This window comes from Dermacentor andersoni, chromosome 6 (assembly GCF_023375885.2).
Source record: "Dermacentor andersoni chromosome 6, qqDerAnde1_hic_scaffold, whole genome shotgun sequence".
NCBI lineage: Eukaryota > Metazoa > Arthropoda > Arachnida > Ixodida > Ixodidae > Dermacentor > Dermacentor andersoni.
Genome location: NC_092819.1, coordinates 98,870,156 through 98,891,909, shown reverse-complemented (window position 1 = coordinate 98,891,909; position 21,754 = coordinate 98,870,156).

The following is a 21,754-nucleotide window of genomic DNA, read 5'->3' as shown; positions in this document are numbered from 1 at the left end:
AACGCTAAGCCCCGTGAATCAATCCGCCACTGCCTGATCACTCACTGCTTGTCTTGGCAGTCACACTTCGTAGCATTTGTTTGCACCGTAAGATGGGTGATTCAAAGTGTGCACCATTCAAAACTAACACTGGGGCTATGAAAGATGCGGTCGTAGTGGACGCCGGTTTAATTTAGACCACAGGGGGTTCTTTATTGTCAACATAAATATAAGTAAAAGAGCGTTCTTGGATCTTGCCCCCATCGAAATGCGTCCACTGCGAATGGGCATCGAACTCTCAACATAGGGCTCACCAGCCGTGGGCGTCGCCTCACCGTGGCTGGTACTGCAAGAGTTTGGTAGAGACTATCTGAAAGGGCGAAAAAAAAAAAACATTATTCGTGCATGATCTTCTTGCAACCTTTGCATATGTAGTGCGTTCCCGCTAGTGCTAGGCAGTGTCGAAGATACGTGTATCTGAGATACTATCTTAGATACGCTTTGATTATATTGTATCTGTATCATGGTACGTCTGGCAACACGTGTATCAGTATCCGTATTTTCCATAGATGAAAGAATATGTATCGTATATCTTAAGATAAAACATAATGGCTATCGTGACATCACCGCGCGAAACTATAAATGTTGGCTGAACTCCGCTTCTGAACCTGGTACTGCTGCCGCTGAGACACCAGAATAAAACTAAAAGCAGTGACATACATTTATCTTTCCGTCAGAGCCCTCCAGCGAGGGCAGGCGTTGAAGTCTGCGCGTCCCCATTGGCGGAGCTGAGTCACGTGGTGGCGCCCACGCCGTCTCTACATAAACAAGCACGCGAACGTCTGCGCGCAGACGCCTTTTGCTTTCGTGATTTCTTTTTGTTTTTAGTTGCGCCGGTTCCATTATGGTTGCTCGTAGCCACCGTACTGTGCTGCCTGTGCTAATGCGTGCGGTATCTTTCGCGCAAGTTCTGTTGCAGCTATAGTGTCGTTATCGAAGTTTTTATTTTGTGGTGCTTTGTTACGAAGTCTGAAAAGTTCTACATGTTAGGAAGGGAATTCGAGGAACAGTATAACACCAGATACTCCGTTTTTTTTTTTTTTTCATGAGCGTCCACACGAGCCATTTTAAGCTATTTTCCACAGCACTGAATTTACTCTTCTCTGGGCTTAACAGGGGTGTTTACAAACCTTCATGCTTAAATGTCATAGCTATTAGTGGTGCCGCCTGCATCGTGTTTCCACGTATTCAATGTTATTGTGAGATACGAAGCCGCCTTTCTATTTTACTTAGATATGTTTGCTGTTTTCTAGCTCACCCTTAAATTTCTTACTGTTACAAATCACCAGGTAATCGGAGCTATATGAGGTAGTAGTGTGAATAGCGGCTGCATCCTGCGACGGTTTGCTGCACTACACTACGTATGAAACGTTCGTGGGCGGCACAAGGTTCCCCGCAGAAGAAAATCACAAAAAGATTGCCCGTTAATGAATATGTCGTTAACTAATGCTTCACGCCAGCAGATAGTTAGAATATGAAAGGTCATTGCAGCATTATGTGCCCTCTGTATACATGATGCGTCACAAAAAGATATTGCCCATCACACCGGATTAGACAAGGGTACATATATGTACTTTCATCATTTTGTTAGTAATGATGACAGCGTTGTGATTAGTGTCATATATACAGATTCGTTCGGTTACAACCTTAGACAGAATGTTGGCCAAAGTTAAATCTATACACGACCGTTGTTGAGTACTTGAGTGACTTGGATTGGTGTGGCACTTCAAACTGGACTCGTAGCGCAAACTGAGTGAACCATTTCTTGCCTTGTTTTGAAATGTCCACATTGAAGTTTCCGACGATGATCAGAGAGGTAATGTAATCACGATTAACCAGTGCGAAATCGGTGGTCATGAACTTCTTGATATCACAGTTGGGCTTGCCTGAAGATATATACACAGTGGCTATCACAATTCCGTCTTTCGTTTGCACGGCCCAGACATTCCAACACTCGGTGGTATTGTCCTCTTGCGAGTCAAGGGTGTATGGTTGTACACCTGTTTTGTACTTTGCATACATGCCGTGTTGTTCACTTACTGACACTGTTGGTTCACTTACTTTTTCCACAAAACCCTTCTTTATGCACTGAAGCGCTAAAGTTACTGCAATGTCAATGTATTTTGTTGCGTAGTGGTGAATCATTCAAACTTATTCAAGTGAATTACCTCGAAACTAGTGCCACCCTGAGAATTCGTTCCGAGTGGATACACCTTGCAATGTCACCAGATATAATACTCATAAATTACAGTATGGGTCGTAAATTAATTTGTTAAACACCTAATCAAGAAATTTTAGGATTAGTTCAACGTACACTTTCATTTTACCGTGAGGATAATGTCCGGATCTTCTTGTAATATAGCTTAATGACTATAATTGTGATATCACCCACAGTCGATTTTTTAAAAAGCTTCATAATCTAAAATGACTCTCATGAGTTTAAAGACTCCAACACTATGCGTACGGGATGAGAGTGCTCACTAAGGGGCATCCACTTAACTTGGCTTTGTAGCTGTGGTGTTCTGTTTCTAATTCTAAAGCACAAGTTCGATTTCCGGCCGATTTAGGCACCCGTTAAATAGCTCGAGCTGACCAGCATTAGCCCGGAGCCTTTCAATAAATCATCTTTCACTTCCCGGTTATTTTCGAGTTATAAAGTCCGTCATCATTCAAATGATCCCCGACAGCTATGAAAAAGTAAATCACACGCGAAAGCACGTACGAATATGGCATACCCTGTCTTCCACCTTTCGTGTTTGTAAATGTAGACCTATAAGCAAGAATTTCTGTATATTGCGACCAATCTGTCAATACCAGCATCTCCAACATAGCTAGTCACGTTTTGCTGTGCCGTTCCTATCCTTGCAAAATTGGTTCCTACAGTACACACGTCTATATACTGGACCGGCTTTTCTATACATAAGCGCAGGCAGCACAACGTGCCGACACTCCATTTGTCTTCATAAAATCTTTAGTCTGTTCCACGACAACACTCCATTCCTTTAGTTATTGGCATGTTTTTGCTCCTTAGATACACATGGCACTCGACAAAAAATCATGAGCCCATAAGTCCACAGGTTAGTTATATAGATGGCCATTACATTTCCTGCGAAGATGTTCATAAATTTTATTTAAAGTGTATAAAAATTTGGTAGAGACAGCGGACATAGCTCTAGAGAGCACAGCGAGGCCAGAGGCAGGCCGCAATGTTTGTGGCACCCTGCAGGCAGGTGTCAACTTTCATTCTCCCTAAATGATAGGACAAAAGCAAAACTGCAGTCCCATAAACGTATAAAAGTCGAAGTTTCGATGCTCTCACGTCGTTGTATAGCTTTTTGTAGGTATCCGTTGACGACTACTCAAACATTTACTGTTTCTCTTACGCAAGCCTTCTTGACGCCTGTCTTCTTAGTTTTTTCACTTCGACACTTCTTCGGAGAGACTATAAACCGCCTTTATTCCAAAGTTTCCTCAAATCGAATGAATAAGCCCTTTCCGAAGATACTACGTGCGGCCGGGTTTCGTTAACTTGCGGACGGCACTGTTGGGCTAGTTCGTGTTGCATATTGAGCATTGCGCTGAGTGGAAAATGTTCCGGGAAAACGGAGAAAGGGCCAGCCAGACAGGACAGACGCTTAAGTTCTTGAACTCTTTTTCTTCTCGCTTCAACGTTCCATAATTCTGTGTTCTTCTTACTGAGGTAGTGCTGGTATATTATTACAGTCTAATTCGAATATAACTAACTAGACAAAAAGAGAATTATCCTTCATATCGAACACGCGAAACTTACTGCCCGGAACTCGCAAAAGACTAACTCCCTCTTAAAGTGGACATTGCATATGTCGAACTTGCATAAATCGGCGTCGGGGCGTCACCCAACGCTTCATTGTGCAATTTCTGTGGTGTATTTGGTGTACCGGTACTGTAATGTCGTGCACGACATTGAAGCAAGGTGAACTGGACCTTCTCAGTGACACTGAAAAGCCGTTCAACACCGAGGACAGAACTACTGGATATTACGCACGCGCCTTACTGTTTGCAATCGTACTGTCCTTGCTTTTTTTGCTTTCTCCACTGGACATATGAAATTCGTACGCAGTAATGTCTCCATTATCATGAGTGATTCCCACGCAGCGATGCGAAACTTCGCCAACGATCCAATCTCCCCAGAGGCACTATGACTCCTAAAATAAGCTAATAACCACGACATAAGTGTCCATCTCATCTGGACACCCCCTCACACACTACCAGACGGTAGGAATGAGGCGGCGCTTACGGACCGAGCCTCGGTTAGCCTCGCCTCACCGACTACCGTCGAGTGAGAGTGGGAAGATCGAATGACCAGATTTCACGAAATTACGCAACACCATAGATTGTAGAGGCGCACATTCCTGCCACCACACCCAAAATTAAGCAATAATCTGTTTGTCGAATGGTGGCAGTTACAGACCAGATCCTATCCGAGTCCAGCTATCATGCACCTAATACACCCAGATTTATACGCGACTGGCAACTGCATATACATTGCGACTCTAGAGCCACCTTAAAGCATATCCTATGGGAATGTAGGGCTATAATACAGAATAACGGTGATGCAGCCTCAAACAGCGACAGCCTCCGCGCGCGCTGGGAGTCTGCGTTGCTCAGCTCGGACTTGCAGCACCAACTCTAGGCCGTCTAGCGAGTCGAGGAAGCCGCCAAGGGCCAACAACCCTTGGCCGAAACTTAGGCGGGTAAAGGCCCAACGCACCAAATCGTAGGGCACTCGATAAAGTTATTTGAATGGATGAAGACTCGAATTTAACGGAGTCCTTGGTGCCGAAAGCTTTCTTCGGCATAAGATATTTGATAAAAGCGGACGAGCTATAGGACAGTCATAGTAATTTAGGAATACAAACATTCTGAATAAAGCCATATTTATTCGTATACAAGCTTGTTGTTATAACGAACGCATCACAAATGTTCGTTCCAGTTTCTTGGGCGAGCTTGAGTATTTCGAATTACCTCTCGTGCCAAACTATTTCCAGCCTACAAGTAAGCATTTTAATTAAAACTTAGTTTGACTGTACTCCCTCTGCCGTGCGCAGACAAAAAGGAGGCTCTTTGGCTCCGCGGTATAAAAATAAGTTAACGGCGTGTTTTCATTTTCACCTGCCCCAGTCCTTCGTGTCTTTTTTGCGCGTTTTCAGATCTTATATGAAATGTGAGTTTACAACTATCCGTCGCCTGGATTCCGCTCAAGACGGGCCATTTGTCTTCCTTAAGCTCGCTTCTTCGCCAACAGTATTATTTCTGCAGACCTCGGTTTGTGTGTGACTTGACCTGCTTCCTCGTCCCCCCCCCCCCCCCCCCGCCTGCCCCCATCTTTTCAAAAAGGCAAAAAGAAGACGTGTGAGAAATTGGCCAACGTTCGCGAGAAAAAAGAAATCGCAACGGCGTGAAAATATCACCCAGTGGTAAGAAGGCTCAATTTTTCATGCCCTGCATTTCTGGATGGTTACTACATTTCTTGGGAAGGCAGAGCGAGCGCTGGTATGTACAAGGTTCAAAATTTCATACCTTCGTTTATTGCTCATCAGAGCCTGTGGCGTTACTACGTTTAGCAATTACTAGTTTAACGTAACGGTTTCTTTCTTCGAATGTAATAATTTGTTGTGGTCTGCCCCACCGAGTGAGCGACCCCTTTGATAGCGGGAGTGTGTCATACTGTGAGCTACTAACGAATGGTTTAAAAATGGAAAATGTAGAGAATCATTACAAAGTTATTAAACGCTGTTGACCGCTTCATGCTTTCAAAATAGGACTTTTTACGTACTTACTGAATTATTAAGCGCCGCTTCGTATGTTTAGAGTATTATTGTTCACAGTTCTAGCAATCTTTTGCCTAATTTCTTTTTCTATTATTCCCTATGTGGAATTCTTGTGATATTAGAATAGCCGGCTCTAAAGACGGCTATTTCTCGATGTTGTTGCCTGATATGCGATTTATATATATATATATATATACACTGGAATGTACATTAAGTGGTGTCATCCCCTGGGCAGCACATCAGCGTGCGATTTCTGACTTAGTGTTTTGGACAGAAGCCCTGTCAATGTGCACGTATTTGGAGCAATCATATATGTACGTGCTTCGGCGTATATATATATATATATATATATATATATATATATATATATATATATATATATCGATGCTGCTGACGTGGAGTTGGAGCGAAGCGCGAGGCCCGAGAGAGAGTTGCCAGGTGCAACAGCACTGCGCGCAAGGACCCTCTGTCGACGCAGCTCATCGAAGCTCTGGCAAAGAGTGACGACAGCAGCGACAGAAGTAGGGTTTCGCGCTAGGAGCATTTGAAATGCGTCGTCCTCGATGCCTTTGAGGATGTGCTTCAACTTGTCTTCTTCACTCACGGTGGAATCGACGCGGGCGCAAATATCTACGACATCCTGTATGTAGCCGGTGTAAGTCTCGCCGGGCTGTTAAGCGCGCTGACGTAGGCGCTGTTCAGCCCGGAGTTTTTGCAAAGCTGGGCGACCGAAGACTTCCGCGAATGCTGTTTTGAAAGCGGACCAGGTTTGCAGTTCCCTTTCATGATTGTGGAACCAGAGGTTCGCTACGTCAGCAAGATAGAAGATGACGGTACGTAGCTTCGTGGGGTCATCCCACTTGTTGTGATCACTGACGCGCTCGTAGGTAGAGAGCCAATCTTCGACGTCATCAGTCTTACCTGATCCGCTAAAGACAGGAGGGTCCCGCTGCCGCTGGACGACGCCGCACATGATAGGAGCGGCGGATGCTCCAAGCGGATTGTTGGGAGCCTTGTTCATGGTAGTGGCTGGAGCAGTTGTCAAAGCTTGGCTGCGAAGTTCAGGAGGAGGTCGGGGAGTGCAGCACCTGCACCAAATATGTAAAATGTGGATGTATTACGAGACGCTAGGCACAGTCTAGTTGCACCGGCAGTACACGAACGCTGATCGCGCGCACAGCAGCACAAGAGCCGTCTTCTTCGTCCTCCTGTTCGCTACAATATATATATATATATATCGCGCATATCTGACAAAAACATCGACAAGTAGACGTCTTTAGGGCAGGCTATCCCAAAATCACGAGAATTACACGTAGGCAAGAATAGAAAAAGAAATTAGGCAAAAAGAAATTGCTAGAACTGTGAACAATAATACTCTAAAAATTTTAAGCGGCGCTTAATAATTTAGTTAGTAGGTAAACAACCCTATTTCAAAAGCGTGAATTGCGTCATAGTGTTTGCAGTGTTTGCTTTTTTGTTTTGTTACTTCGCTTTGTCTTCTTGTTTTCTCCTTATTTTCCTGTCAAATTTTTGATACTTCGGAATAAAGAACTACCGTCACCTTTTTGTCCCCTTAATAAACAAATAAGGAAGACTTCTGTAGGATATCCACCTCCTCTGTTGGGGATGGCTGCGCCCCCTCAGGTTTGGTATCGTGCCCCTAAGGGCACTATTTGTGTGGTTGTGCCTTATTTTCGTGTTTATATTGATTGATTGATTGATTGATTGATTGATTGATTGATTGATTGATTGATTGATTGATTGATTGATTGATTGATTGATTGATTGATTGATTGATTGATTGATTTTTGGTTTACCAAAACAGAGTGCGGTTGGAGGTGAAGTAAAAAGCAATTCAATGAAGGCTTGAGGTGGTCCTTCGGCACTATACTGTCAAAGACAGCGGTAGAGGCACAAGCATTACGTTCAGACTGTTGTACACTTTCCCAGAACCATCAAATTAAACACACCATTGTCATGCGTTTTGATAAAAGCATCAAATGAAATACATCGCTAGTTACTGCCCTACACAGAGCGTCATGCATTAGCATACATCACTCACTTCGCACCAGCATCATAAATTAGCACAATTATCCGTCCAGCGCAGACATTGTTATAGTGACACTAACCAATTAATTATACACAAAACAAAGACCGCTTTATGAGTCAATCCTAGAAACACTCTTTACTAGTCAGCCGATTTTACTTCATCGATTACATGGACAACGCAAGCGAATCTTCGCGTCGGCGTTACCTTGAGGCTCCGCATACATTAGGGTATATGCGCGCTATATGCTTATCCATACCATATATTTGCGTTACATTGTGACACTCTTCTATCACTAAAGTTGCTGATACCGGGTCTTACGTTCTTGACTAAATTATTCCTCAAGATTTCGAGAATGGCCACCCACAAACAAACGTTTTGGAACATAACATTCAGAGCGCAAGCCTTTATCTTAAATCCTGTCAGACTATTAAATATTAAAAGTGTAAAGCAATATCCGTTCTCAGACCTGAAAATAATGTAATTTTCCTGGTGCGTTTTCTTACCGGCAGCGTAGTGCGTGTCGTCATTACAGGACCTATACACGACGTGTTAAAGCATATAAAGATGTCAGAAATTTTGGTACACTCGTTGATGTCGCGTTCGTGTTAGTCGTATAGTCGTTAGTCGTATAGTTAGAGCACCATCCGAGAAGTTCAAACGCTACGCCAAACTTTGCTGCTCCGCTCCGTGCAAACACCCTTCGGGCAAAACTGCTAATTTTTTTTCGTATTTGATTTAGCAAACGCGGAAGCTTGCTCCGAAACATTTGCTGACCATAACCAGTGCGACAATACGGAACATTCCATATTTCTGTTGTTTATGTGTTATATAGCAGTTCTCTTTTAGGCGAAGATTTACTAACCACAAGAAGACAGAATTGTGACAGTCGTGATCCAGGCGACATTCACGGAACAATTTCTACTCCTATGTGTATCTCGCTATCATTCTAAATCTTTGAGGGGCGAGCAGTAGGATGTAGAATTGGCCCATTCTGAAGTATTCTAAAAAGTCTTAATACAAATAGCTGCGAGCGGCTCGATCCTATAGTAGTCCCCAAGACCAAATGACAGTAATTTAGAAACGATCGAAGCAAAGAAGACATTACATATCAACAATTTTACTGTCTTTAGAAGTAAGTTGCCGTTTCGATTCAAAATTCCCCGTATCTTTACAAGGGTATCAAGCAATGGCCATCTTGGAAGACAACCAACATCAAACCAGGCACGTCGTCGCCGTCAAATCAGCACTGGCCATTTAGGGCTACGTCCCACTAAATCCACGGGTCAACATCGTCGTCTTCTTGTAGCACGTAGCTATATGTTCGTTTAAAGCAGGAAGAAAATAGATGGAAGTAATACATTTCCTATGAATTTTTAAATTCCTTTTCTAAACTACTTCGAAACCACTTTAATGCAAGTAGGTGCGCTTCTTTACGCGAACGCATAAACTTCGTAAACAAACTATCTGTTTTGACAATTTTGTGCTAAAGCTTCATCCATGACTTTTGGCAACCTCTCACCCTTTCCAGAAGTTTGGAAATATTTTTGTACACTGCCGAGAAAGAACACAAAAGTGTCATAAGTCCCATATACATACCAGAATTAAAGCATTCTCCCGACACACGTTGCTTATACCCCAACGAAACATATTCAGAGCTATTTGCGAAACGCATTGGAAACCAGAAGCAACATCATTTTACATTTTGGGACTGTTTGTCTTAATACAACAACACATCAGCCTATGATCGGCGATAGGGTACAACCGAACTCCTGTAATAACGAAGGACCTATGGTAATTTGTTACAAACAAAACAATAACCTTCGAGCCCATGGTTAACCCTTGTAAGACCATGTACAATGTTAGCACAGGTATGACACGAAAGCAGGTATTCGAAAGAAATATTTTTTTACTGTATAAGAATTCAAATTTGTATTGCAATCTCCACCAATGATACGTTACACTAATTTTCGTTCATAAATGTAAGAAATCTAGGCAAGGAACAGCGGGCCAATCACCGACGCTGGCACTGCGCTCCTCATCCGGTTATCTACTTCAACTGCACTAACCCAGCCTCACCGACACCCTCTCTATACTTCTACCTACTGCTCACCTCTGGTTAGCCACTTGGATAATAAATACCTGTAAACATAAGTGATTCTATTCGCTTTGAAAGCAAACAAAAGTGGCCTCCTACAAGCGAGGAAAGCGTTTCATCGGCCTGTTCAAACAACGGTGCTGGTCACTGCCCGATGTTTGCGTCGGTGGTTACGTAAATTTAGCGTCAGAAGACTGGAATAAAAACACATTGCAATAGCCTTATGTTATATTGACCCCTGGGCTAGCATACAATTATCGGTGCAAAACTTGCAAGCAAATTGGACGCAATGAGCACTGCCTTCACGCAAAATCTTCATGCGCAGTCGAAGGTGCTTATAGACTCAACGCGGTAATAAAGCAGTAAAATGCAGGAAATGTTTTGTGCCTCCGCGGTATTTCTTGTTCCTGTTTCGCCACAAGGGAGTGGTGCTCGCATATAGATGTTACAGTCTTCTCCGTTAGGCTGGCTTGATTAACAGTAAAATGCGAGGTGTCCAACAGCTTTCAAATAACGTGCATTTAGAGGGCACCAGTTGTTGCTGTTTCTTGGTATTCCTTTTTTTTTTCTTTTTTTTTTGTGTTATGAAACTGGGGTCATAGAGCCCCAAGAACATATCCCTATTAACGCGGTGAAAAGATTCCGGCGTATGACGCCTCTGATTATGAAATGATGGACAACTTCGGAATAGCTCAAGCCCTTACCAAAGCATAATAGTGAGAAGGTTGACTATACAGGGGGAATTCCTTTATCCGCACCAAATCTTTAAAATAACCTGTGACCGATTGCACAATTCTAACTCTTAAACTAAATTATCCGTTGGTGCGAGCATTACTTCCACGAGAAATCAAATGCGACCTGCCGTGGGAGCGTAGCGGCTGTGACGTTGCGCTACTAAACCTTAGGCCGCGGGCTCGAATCCCGGCCGCGGCAGCCGCATATCGACGGCGGTGAAATACAAAAACGCCCGCGTACCATGCTCTCAGTGCACGTTAAGAAAACCCAAGTTGTCAAGGTTAACCAGGAGTCCCTCACTATTCGGTGGGACTCGTAATCAAATCTTAATTTTCACCCGCAGAACCCCAGAACTTAAATAAGTAATTTAACTTAATGAAATGTGTAACTGACTGATTAACTAAAATTTACTAGTTGTGTTTCCTGATATTATTGTACTGCACATCTTGCAATCAACGTGTTGTACCTCGTGAGCTTTCAAGACATATCGACTTCGATGGAATTCTGGGAAATACGTAAACCGTAAAACTGTTGTTCCCCTTAATTTTCTTTGAAAATACATTTTTATGCACTGAAGCACGAAAGTAACTGGAATACCAATGTATTTCGACGGACAACTTCAAAATTAATATCTCTAGATTGGTGCCATGCTGAGCATTCGTTCCAAGTGGGCATACCTCGTGAACTCACCGGCTATAATTCGTAAATTGTAATTCGTGCGGTAACGCAAACAATGAAACTGTTAGTTAGTGCAAATATGTTCATTATTCAATAGGCACCTTGCTTTCTCACACGATAAATGTCCGTTTCACCGCATAATGCAGTTCATGGGTTAGGATCGAGCTATCTGCCACAGATGGTTCCTTCTTTTTAAATTTGTTGCAGCTAGAAAAACGCCTAGTATATTGAAGTAGCTCACTAAAACTGTCGCGTTCACGCACGCATGAAAAAGGACACACGTACACATAATCTGTATGTCTTTTTTCAGCCTCCACTTCGCTTGCAAGTTTTGCACCGATCATTGTGCGTATGTTAGCCCAGGAGGCAGTATAACGTAAGACGATTGCAACCTGTTTTTATTCCGATATCATGGCTCACCAACTACCCCAGCAGTATCTATTAAACCTAGTATACTCTTTTCGGGGATTGAAACGTCCTCAAAAAGAGTGGAATTATTTACAGACGAGCTGGCCTCACCAGGCTAGCTTCAATATTGCCTCATTATTGCTGCAGTAATGCGCAAATTTGAGCTTCTTTAACGAAGCTCGAGTACTTATGTTCTGACAAAATTGTTAGAGGTGTGAATGGCAAAAATAATTAAATACTGGTGTAGTTAAGGTGCTAATAACGCGAATATTCGACTTCATTGGTAAAGACGCCAAATAGTAGCTTTATTTTAGTGCGATATCTACTGCATTAATTTTCCTACGGCGCTAGCCTACAATTTCGCAATTATAAAACCATCGAAGCTATAGTTCACGGTACGAGCTTTATACACATATTGTATGCGCTGCGATGTTTTAAAAATAACCTAAGCAGACGCGTCAGACACTACAGAAAAGGCATACCCCCCCCCCCCCCCCCCTATCTCATCTATACACAATATCTGAAATATACACAGTCAAAACGCCTTCCTTGGAAAGTAATTATGAGCTCCATTTCTTGTTCTCAGAAACATTCGCCGCAGCAGTGCTTGACCATCGGCGATGAAAAGAATGCGCTTTCAAAAATTACCGTTGTCCGTTGGCCTTCAACTCAACCTTCAATGTTGTTTATGTGTCTGGGATAAAGACGTCTTTTTTATATGAATGAAAAACGAAAATAAAACACATTTAAAACATTTGAAACAAAACGCTCATCGCCTACAAACTGAGTAAGATGATAAAACTCCGGATCAGTCCAGTGGCGAGAGACAGACAAAAAAAAAAAAAAACGCCGGTCTAGAGAGAAAGGTAGGCTCAGCAGATTATCTCTACGACCGGCGTGAGATATTTATATCCATCCTCCGCCGCCTGCTGTCATTTCAGATTCGCTCGATAGCACCAGCTTAAGGCGTCTTCAGTACGTTTGTGTTCACATTCGGTAAGCTTCACACTTCTATTAAACTTTTTTTTTCTTAGGCTGATCCGCCCCCTCCACCTTGACGTAAGAAAATAACACAGCAATGTATAAACTTCTGGGGCACCTTTTCGTAGAGACGCCGTGTTGAAAGCTTTCCGTTAGCTTGCCTTGCGTTAAGCGATACCTGTAAAATCCGATAGCTTAGGCCAATCGATAACGTAGCAATGAACTGTGCCGCGAGGCATTGGTAAAATGTTTGCAGGCAGAATGGCCCAAGGTCATTTCATTCGACCTGTTTTTCGTGCACAACGCGAAGCCTTGCGCGAGCCTCGTCGCTCGAGGCGCACGCGTGGGGAACGTCACAAAAATGCAATCGCCAATGCAAATGTCTCGAGACGTCGGCACCAGCTAAAAAAAAAAAAAAGATTAATTTCTTCTTCTAACATAGCCGTCTGACGTAAAAGTATCTGCGTCCGTGACATCGCTCGAACGCGAGCACGTGGACTACCACTCGATTTTTGTCGGCCTACGTACGCTACGAAGAAAATAGTGTATTTTCGTAGCATTTGGTGGTCTCTAGGCTTTGGAGCTTGACGTGTGCAAGAGATAAGGCGTGCATTACGATTGTAATAAGGAGCGCGCTGACTTAGATCTATAACAACACCGAAGTAGCTTGATGCCGTGGCATGTGAATTCGTCTACATTGTGTGAAGAGTTTTATTTGCTCCACTCCAGCAACTCTCTTTGCACGCTATATGCTCAAAAGGATGACGAATTTCAGCACAGAATTGATCGTAAAAAGGTGCGCAAGCAAGCACCAGTCTCCATAGAAAAGGCTCAGGCACGTGGGATGAAACATGCGGCGAAATGCGCCGGTGATCCCTTTATTATCTTCCCAAAAATCCTTCATTACGCACGAAGCCAGAAGGATTGGGGAAGCTGAGGGGTTCGAATAACGTGAAGGCAAGAGAAAATGAAGCCAGAAAGCCTTCCCTGGATCTAACTTGCAAGTATGTTGGGCTCTGCCATTTTTTTTTGCTTCTTTTTTTATCAAACCTATGTAGAAGTTAGAGCCGGCTACTACTCTGCGCCGACGAGCAATAAGAAAATGAGCACTTCTGGAAGAACGAAGCCGTAGCAGTATAAAAGCGCTCAAACACCAATTTTCGCGAGTACTTTACAAGTCCTGACACAGAAACTACATGTGTGCAATTCATTTATTTTTTTTATTTGCCAAAGTACCCACAGCGCCTTCAATAGGCATTGCAGTTGGCGGGGGGGTCATAAAAGAAAGATACATAATACAGGCACCATAGGATAAAACACCACAATATGTTCATGTCTATCATATTACATCATGAAGCGACTGTCAAACATCGCATTTGAAGTTATTCTCACAATATCACTTAGTAACCGATTCCAGTCTCGACTTGAATTGGGGAAAAGGGACTTACGAAACGCGTTAGTTTTACATAAAGTTTCTTTCACTTTGAATTCGTGATCAACTCTCATAGACACGTAGTCGAGCATATGTAAGAATAATTCGTGTTATCGGCACCTGTTCTTGAATGAAAGATATCGTGGAACAATTTTAATCTATGAATTAAACGTCGTTTTAGTAGCAAGTCCTTTGTCACAGTTTCGCCTCTGTCCCACTAAAATTTCATGTGTAATTTTTAAATAGAGATCGTACAGCCTTACTCTGTATTCTTTCCAGTTTGTCTATATTCACTCGTGTCCAAGGATCCCAAACCGTGCTAGCATATTCGAGTATTGAGCGGACACTGCAAAGATAGAGTAGAGCTTTCGCTTTTAATGGAAATTGTTTTGCGTTTCTTTTCATAAAACCTAGAACCCGAGATGTTTTGGCAGTGATGTAATCAATGTTACATGTACAAGATAAATCAGTGGTGAAATACACTCCCAAATATTCAAATTCTGGCACAGTCAACAATTGTGTACCATATGCGTTATAATTAGACTGAAATTGTTTCTTTCTCTTCTTATTTAAACACATGTGCACCGCTTTCTTTACGTTAAGGTTCTTATGCAATGTTGAACACCACTGTGTGATCCTGCCAATGTCACCTTACAATGTTGCGCAATCATTTAAATTATTAATAAATCTATGTTCATAAGCTTGATCGCAAGTCCAATGCAATCATAGCGGAAAAAAATAATATTATATGGTCCTTCCTTACCCACTGTGAAACGAAATAGTGCCGAACACCAATCGATATCGTGGCAGATTTAAGGTATAGATATGGTGAGAACTGGTGTTATATTTTAGACTCTGAACACCTACCTTGTCGTGTCTCCAGCACTTAATTGCTTAAGCTCCACTTCTGCATCATGCTTCTTCTATTTATAATTATAATGTTGTTAATTTAATTATATTGCCATCTATAACCGACAATTATTACGTTGTTTTCAATGCCTACAGTCACTAATAATGTCTCAGCGAAGAAAAGATGCATCTTTGCTGCATAAAATACACAAAATGCTTCAATGGAACACCCTGTCTGCATTCATCGCTCACTTCAGAGCCACATGTATTCAAAACACCCCCAGCGATAGTACAGGCCGTTATTATTATATGGGCTTCCACACACACTCGTGCTACACACGTCGCATCAGGTCAACATGCCAGACTGCGCATTGTGTCCCAGTAGTAACTACAGCTTCATTAAAAAAAATTATTCAGTTGATCTATCCTTACGAATCCTATAGTAACTTCGGCACTCCCTATACGTATGTTGTAAAGAGAAAGGCCAACAGCGCAACGAGTAAAACTTCGAACTATTAAAACCAGCACATAGTGTTGGAGATGTATCCACCGCTTAATATACACGTGCGACTTGCGGAGGAAATGTGTAAGCGACTACACAATGGATAATAAGCTTAGTTTTTTTTTTTTTTTTTTCAGAGCATTTCCGAAGACTGTAACGTTTTTTTTTTTTTTTTTTGCATTACACTTCATAAAGTTAAAATATTATGCAAGACTTTCACAGTTTTCACAGTGTTCATTGTGTGTGACATCGCATGAAGTTCCGTGCTTGAATCTTGAATGCACAGGTTACCCCTAACACCACATAATGCAATCGATTAGGCAGCGATGCAGTTACATTATGTACAAACGTTAGATAAATGTAAAAGGTGTTTCGCTTTCTAATTGTCATTCGCACCTGGCAGTACGTGCTAAAAACCTATCTCAGTGCTCTCACAGATCTGAGACAGCATAAGGGAAGTTCGAAACACGTGATGGCTGGTGCTTCCTTCGATTAGCTCACATTTCCTTAAATTTATCAGCCGCCTCCAGTCTCTTTACATTCAAGCAGTGAATAGATAGCAGCCCCATCGCAACATGTTACCATCTGTACCGCGTGACACTACGCAGGTTCTTTAAATGCCACTCTAGAGATTTATGAGCGCTGACATACAGCGCACCACGTAGTGAAGAACTTGGACAGTAAACAGACCTCACCGCTCGGCGCACGGACTTTCATATCTCTGCAGTGTCCGCAAGGGAAACGGAAATGGCGAGTCGTGGTGGCGAGAGAAAGCAGCACGTTATCAACTGCGAGTGAAAGTTCCGCCGTAGCATCGTGTATTTCCAGCTGCCATACTGCGCAGAATCCTAATGTGGCTAGAGAGGAAATTGCGATTCGCTAGCGCTAACTTCTGTGACTTTCCCTTCCCGCGCAAAGTGCTAGTTAGTGGCAGACGTCGGGAGCGGGCGCAGCTATAGGGCTTTCGTGCAATGACAGAGAACGTAAATCGCGCGCCTCTGCTAATAGAGTGCTTGACCCTGGAATGGGCGCGACAAAGTATAGGGGACGAAGAAGAAAAGTAGCTTTTGCTGGGCGAGTTGATACATCATTGAGGCGAGCCACGTGAAAGAACTTAGTACGGGGCAAGGTAAAATCACACAGCGCTATCCGTCATGAGATAAAAGAATCGTTTTTTTCTTTTTTTTTTTTTTTAGTGCGCAAGCATTTCTATGCCCACCCAACGAAGAAACCCCTCCGTCCATCCGTCCGTCCGTCCGTCACGTAAGACAATTGCTTTCAAGATAGGACCCGCGCGGCCATGCCATATGCAGCCGCCGCCGGAGCAGGGTTGAAAGCGGTAGATAATAGTTCGACGCGGATGAATAAGGCGCTAAAGTGCAATAACGGCTTATAATGATCGGAATGTCATCAGCGCACCTGGCAACGCCACCTGCAGTATTTCGCTTGCATCATCAATTCACCTTGCGCCCACTTTCGCAGCAGTTACTGTCGCCGCAGTGCTGTCGTTTATACTGGTTGGGTCAAGTTTCGTAACGTTGATAATGATACCCGCCTGCGTGGAGAAAAGCAAGCGGCACAATGCTTAATCGTACTTGGACAACTCCAGAGGAGTTTCTGCATGATTTTTTTTTTTTTTCTTTTTTTTTTTTTTTTTTTTTTTTTACAGTGGAGCTGCCCGTTATGTCTACCCTCCCATTCATTTTTCAATCTCCGTACCCCAAAACTCCCGCGCCCTCTATGAGAAGGCAAAGCAAACCAGTAAGGCAAATGCTGATACCTGGCGTAGCAAGAGGAAAGCTAAGAAGACCATCCAATGCGTAGTTTCATGCAATATTTGCTAGAGGCAACTCTGGCGCTAGTGCCAACGGGAGCTGCCGTCGAGGTGGTTCAGCCAGCATGGGAATTATGGGAAGTACATTTATTTGCCTAAACTTAGTTCTTCTGGCTTTGAACGTCTCTTCGACTTTGTAAATTCGTCATTTTAAACATAGTACTGTGTAATAAACAATTAAATAAGCATTATTAAAATCAACCACTGGCATGATTCGAACACAGGGCCTCTAGCACAGAAGCACAGAGAAAGAAATTAAACAAGAGGAGACACTCAGCAGAAACTGGCAACAGGAAACAGTGTTAATTCCATCCGGTAGCTGACACGAGCATCGGAGAAAAAAATGTGAAATGAACTTACACAACGTTTTATTCTTTTTTTATTCTTTCACGCTAAAACTAAAAAGTTTTGAGTATAAATGAACCTTTACTTTGCCACCTATTTTACTTGCGTTACAAAGTAACAAGCTTAGAGAAAGAGGATGCGCACAAATAGGCGGTATATTTTTAACTTTCACTTTCGCCATTACTTTCTTTAATCATTGCGAGTGTGTTCTGGTATATATCTGTGCGATTTCACTAAACTGACAGCCAGCGCTGTGTCCGTATTCCTTTCCTTAGTGTTAAAGGATTTATTTCACTCTGCTTGCCTCAAGAAGAGACGAAAGAAAAGTTGGAACCAGGAGGACGTTTTGTGCGTATTTTGAATTACGAAAATCCGGAGTGGCGTAGCATCGCGTGGAGCCTGTGGGCGGTGACAGTGGAGCATGTGTGCCGGTGAGCCACAGCAGATGTCCATGCCGCAGGTCGTTTTACTTTAGAAATATGAGAATGCACTCTCGCTGATTGATGGTTTGGCGTGAAGGCAATAATACAAGGTGAATTCATTCATTTCGTTCTCTTCACTCGAGTACTTCTAAGCGTCCTGCGTTATGTTTCATGATTTGTGTTGATGCTAGCATCCCTCAAAAACTGCCTTAACATACTGACCCTACCCTACTGGGTTGCTCGCTGGCGGATGGGGCGGTCCAAAAGGGGCAAGCATATAGTATGAATCTTGCCCCGTTGAGCTCAAGGTCGGTCGTTCGGCACCGGCCGAGGCGGCCGCATTTTGATGAGGACGACATTCGAAAACCATCGTGTACTTAGATTTAGGCGCACGTTAACGAACCTCTGGATGATCAAAATTAATCCGGAGTACTTCAGTACAGCGTCCCTCAATAATTTCGCGGTTTTGGCACGCGAAACCTCGGAATTTAATGCATAATATCAGTTATAATGCTCTACAACTTTCACTGCTGCAAGTTTAGGTACACTGTGGTGGCTTCTGTAATTTTTTGTTTGTCTGAACATTCATTGAAAGTGGCCGAACAGAAAAGTCATTCAGCAGCTCTGAGTCAGCGACTGCACTAAATAGCTCCAAAGTAATGGCATCCCTACGCATTACCAACTGCCGTCATACGGCTGACCAAATGTTTAGAAAATAGAAAGCTGGGCACCGCTAATTAACTGTTGTCCCCTCGAGTACCTGCAAGCGGTGAACCTCATTCAACGTATGTGGTGGCTTGGGTTATTGGTGACACGGTGGAATTTTAACGTCTCTAGTGCACGGTTTTCGTGTGTCAGGAGTAACCATTCCAAGGATGGACACCCCGACAACGCAATATATAGCAGCTATTACAATGGCACCGACCTACCACCGGGTGCTTCAGCTAACGTAAAGGGTGTCCCAACGTGCATCGAGATTTAAAAATATGCAAATGCCACGTAGCTGGACAGAACCAAAGTAAAGTTGTTTGCCGTCGCTTCGAGATACTCGGACTATTTTATTTTTACAGCGAAGCTGTTAGCCTCCCGGTGGACAGGATTTTTTCGTGTCCGTCAGAAAAAAAAGAAATACTGAGCAGAGAAACAGTGCATATCTCCTTTGGAATCAGACATACAACACACAGCTCAGTATTCATTTCAATAAAGAAAAGCACAGAACAAGCGTCAAAACCGTATGATGGAGTATAGGCAGCCTGTGAACAATGCGAGGCACGTTCCTTCTCCCCGTGTGTGTTTTCCCGGTGAAGATTATTGGTGCGTAAGCTGCCCCCGCTGGGAAAGGGGCAACAGAAGCATACGAATCAGGGAGTGACGTCACCAAACTTCATATATAAAAGGGATACTTGACTAGCAACTCATTCAGTTCACTGCAAGACCGCTACGAGTAGACCACGCAAAGTTAAGACTGTAAAAGAGCAGCGTGAATATGATGAGCGGCGGACAGTGCAAAAATCGTAATGCTCAACAACGGTGTCCTGCTTTGACTAGGCAGAACAATAAAACATTTCATATCCCCATTGACGGCATTTGAGTGGTTTTCTAACAGGTTCGCTGGCCATCCACTTTGGCAGGGTCGGAATGGCGAGTCAGCTTTTGTTGCGTTCTGCCTAATTACATATTTGTCTTAATTAATTAATAAGCTTCTCCACTATTGTAATTAGATGAAAAGTGTAAATGAGAAAATTGTAGAGCAAAATGATAAAATTACCGATAGAAGGAAGGAAGGAAGGAAAAAGTAGAGAAGGAAAGGCAGGGAGGTTAACCAGTTTAGCGTAACCGGCTTGCTACCCAAATAGAGCCTTCTGTTGCTCAATACGTGCTGCATAAAAAGGTTTTTCCGAGGGTGAAAGAAGCCCGCGAATACACGCAAAACGCAAAGTGCGTCGAGCGGACAGTCGCGCGGCAATTTTGCGTGTGTTCGCGGGCTTCTTTCACGCTCGAAGAAATGTTGCTCTACGATTTTCTCATTGACACTTTTCATGTAATTATACCATTGGGGAAGTTTATTAATTAATTAAGACTAATTATCTAATTGGGTAGAATGCGAAAGATTGTCTGAGTATCTCTAAGCGACAGCAAACGACATCACCTTAATTGGTTCGGTCTAGCTACGTGGCATTTGCATATTTTTAAATCTTGATACATGATAGTTGGGACACCATATATAGTAGTAGATCAAAGGACTAGAGAAAAGAAAGCGCAAGCCCATCTACTCGCAAAAATACATACGAAAGCAGGCAGCAATGAGACCAATAAATGAGCAAAGTGCTGTAAAACAGGAAACGCATGTGGGAAATAGCGGCTCAATATAAGAAAGAGAGAAGCCTACGGGGATGAGAAATGATCGGAACAAATTATGATAAGAACCACAGGGCAGTTACTTAATCTTCTTTTCTAAACATCGATATCGGGCAGTAACTAGGCACGGCACACTCTGGAATTACATCTCGGCGTTTACGCTATTTACTTATCAGACACTTAGAAAACTGAAGGCTCCGGAAGGCCAGCGCTCACTGCACTAGTCTTCGTGAAAGCAAGCGTAAATAAGATATTGCAATTTGGCAAACAAGAAAACTGTATTCCAGAGATATCCGCTTTCGCCCAACTCCTATTGGATAATGCGAACCGGGTGCTCCACGAGCTTCCACAAAGCTTAATGCTTGCGCTACCGAAACGCAGCATCGCCGTTGTATTGCTGCCATGTCGTGGATAGAATTCCGCCTCCTACGCGGTAGGGGATTGGCGGTTCTGGTTGTCCCGGTAAGCTTCCCTGATTACGAAAGCACCTCGGGCGCCGGAACCTCGCCTGCTTAGCCTAATGGGAAGCGTAGCGGGCACGAAACAACACCGTGTAACTGAAGAGAAAGAAAAATTATTTTGGGTGTGCTTGGGCGGCTCTAGTGGGTGGAAGAAACGTTCCCGGGCAATCGCAGTGATCCGCCACCTGCGGCAGACTCCTAAGCACCCAGTGGGAATAATTTATCTTCAACTTATCTCTCGCCGGCCTTATAGCCTTGTTCTTCGGAGTACTTGGTTATTAGCGGAAGTATGCATAGACGGTGTCCTTAATTCCTTCCCTTGCCGTAATGACAAACTAAGGTGGCACTAGTTTTCTTGCAGCCATGCTTATTTCGCTATTATCGTAATTAAAGTCAGTGACTCTGTAACGGGGTATGTGCGTAAGGGAAAGAAGAAAGAATTACGCAGATGCAACGCACATCCTGGAACCTTTGTAAAACGAAGCTTTAGTGAAGCGGTCAATTAACTGCGATACAATTAAACGTTAATCGCACAAATGTGTTTATTTTCACATTGTACAAAGCACAATATCATTCACTGTGTGTGCTTATGCATGTATGCACCACACAAGTCGTAACTTTACTCTCACGCATTGTGTATGTTTATTCACCGCACCGTTTTCCTCGGCTGTGCCGAAATGCAAACACCATATCAAAAAATCTGGCAACCAATCTGGCAACCATCAACGTCAGACGATTTTCGGAGGACTTTATTT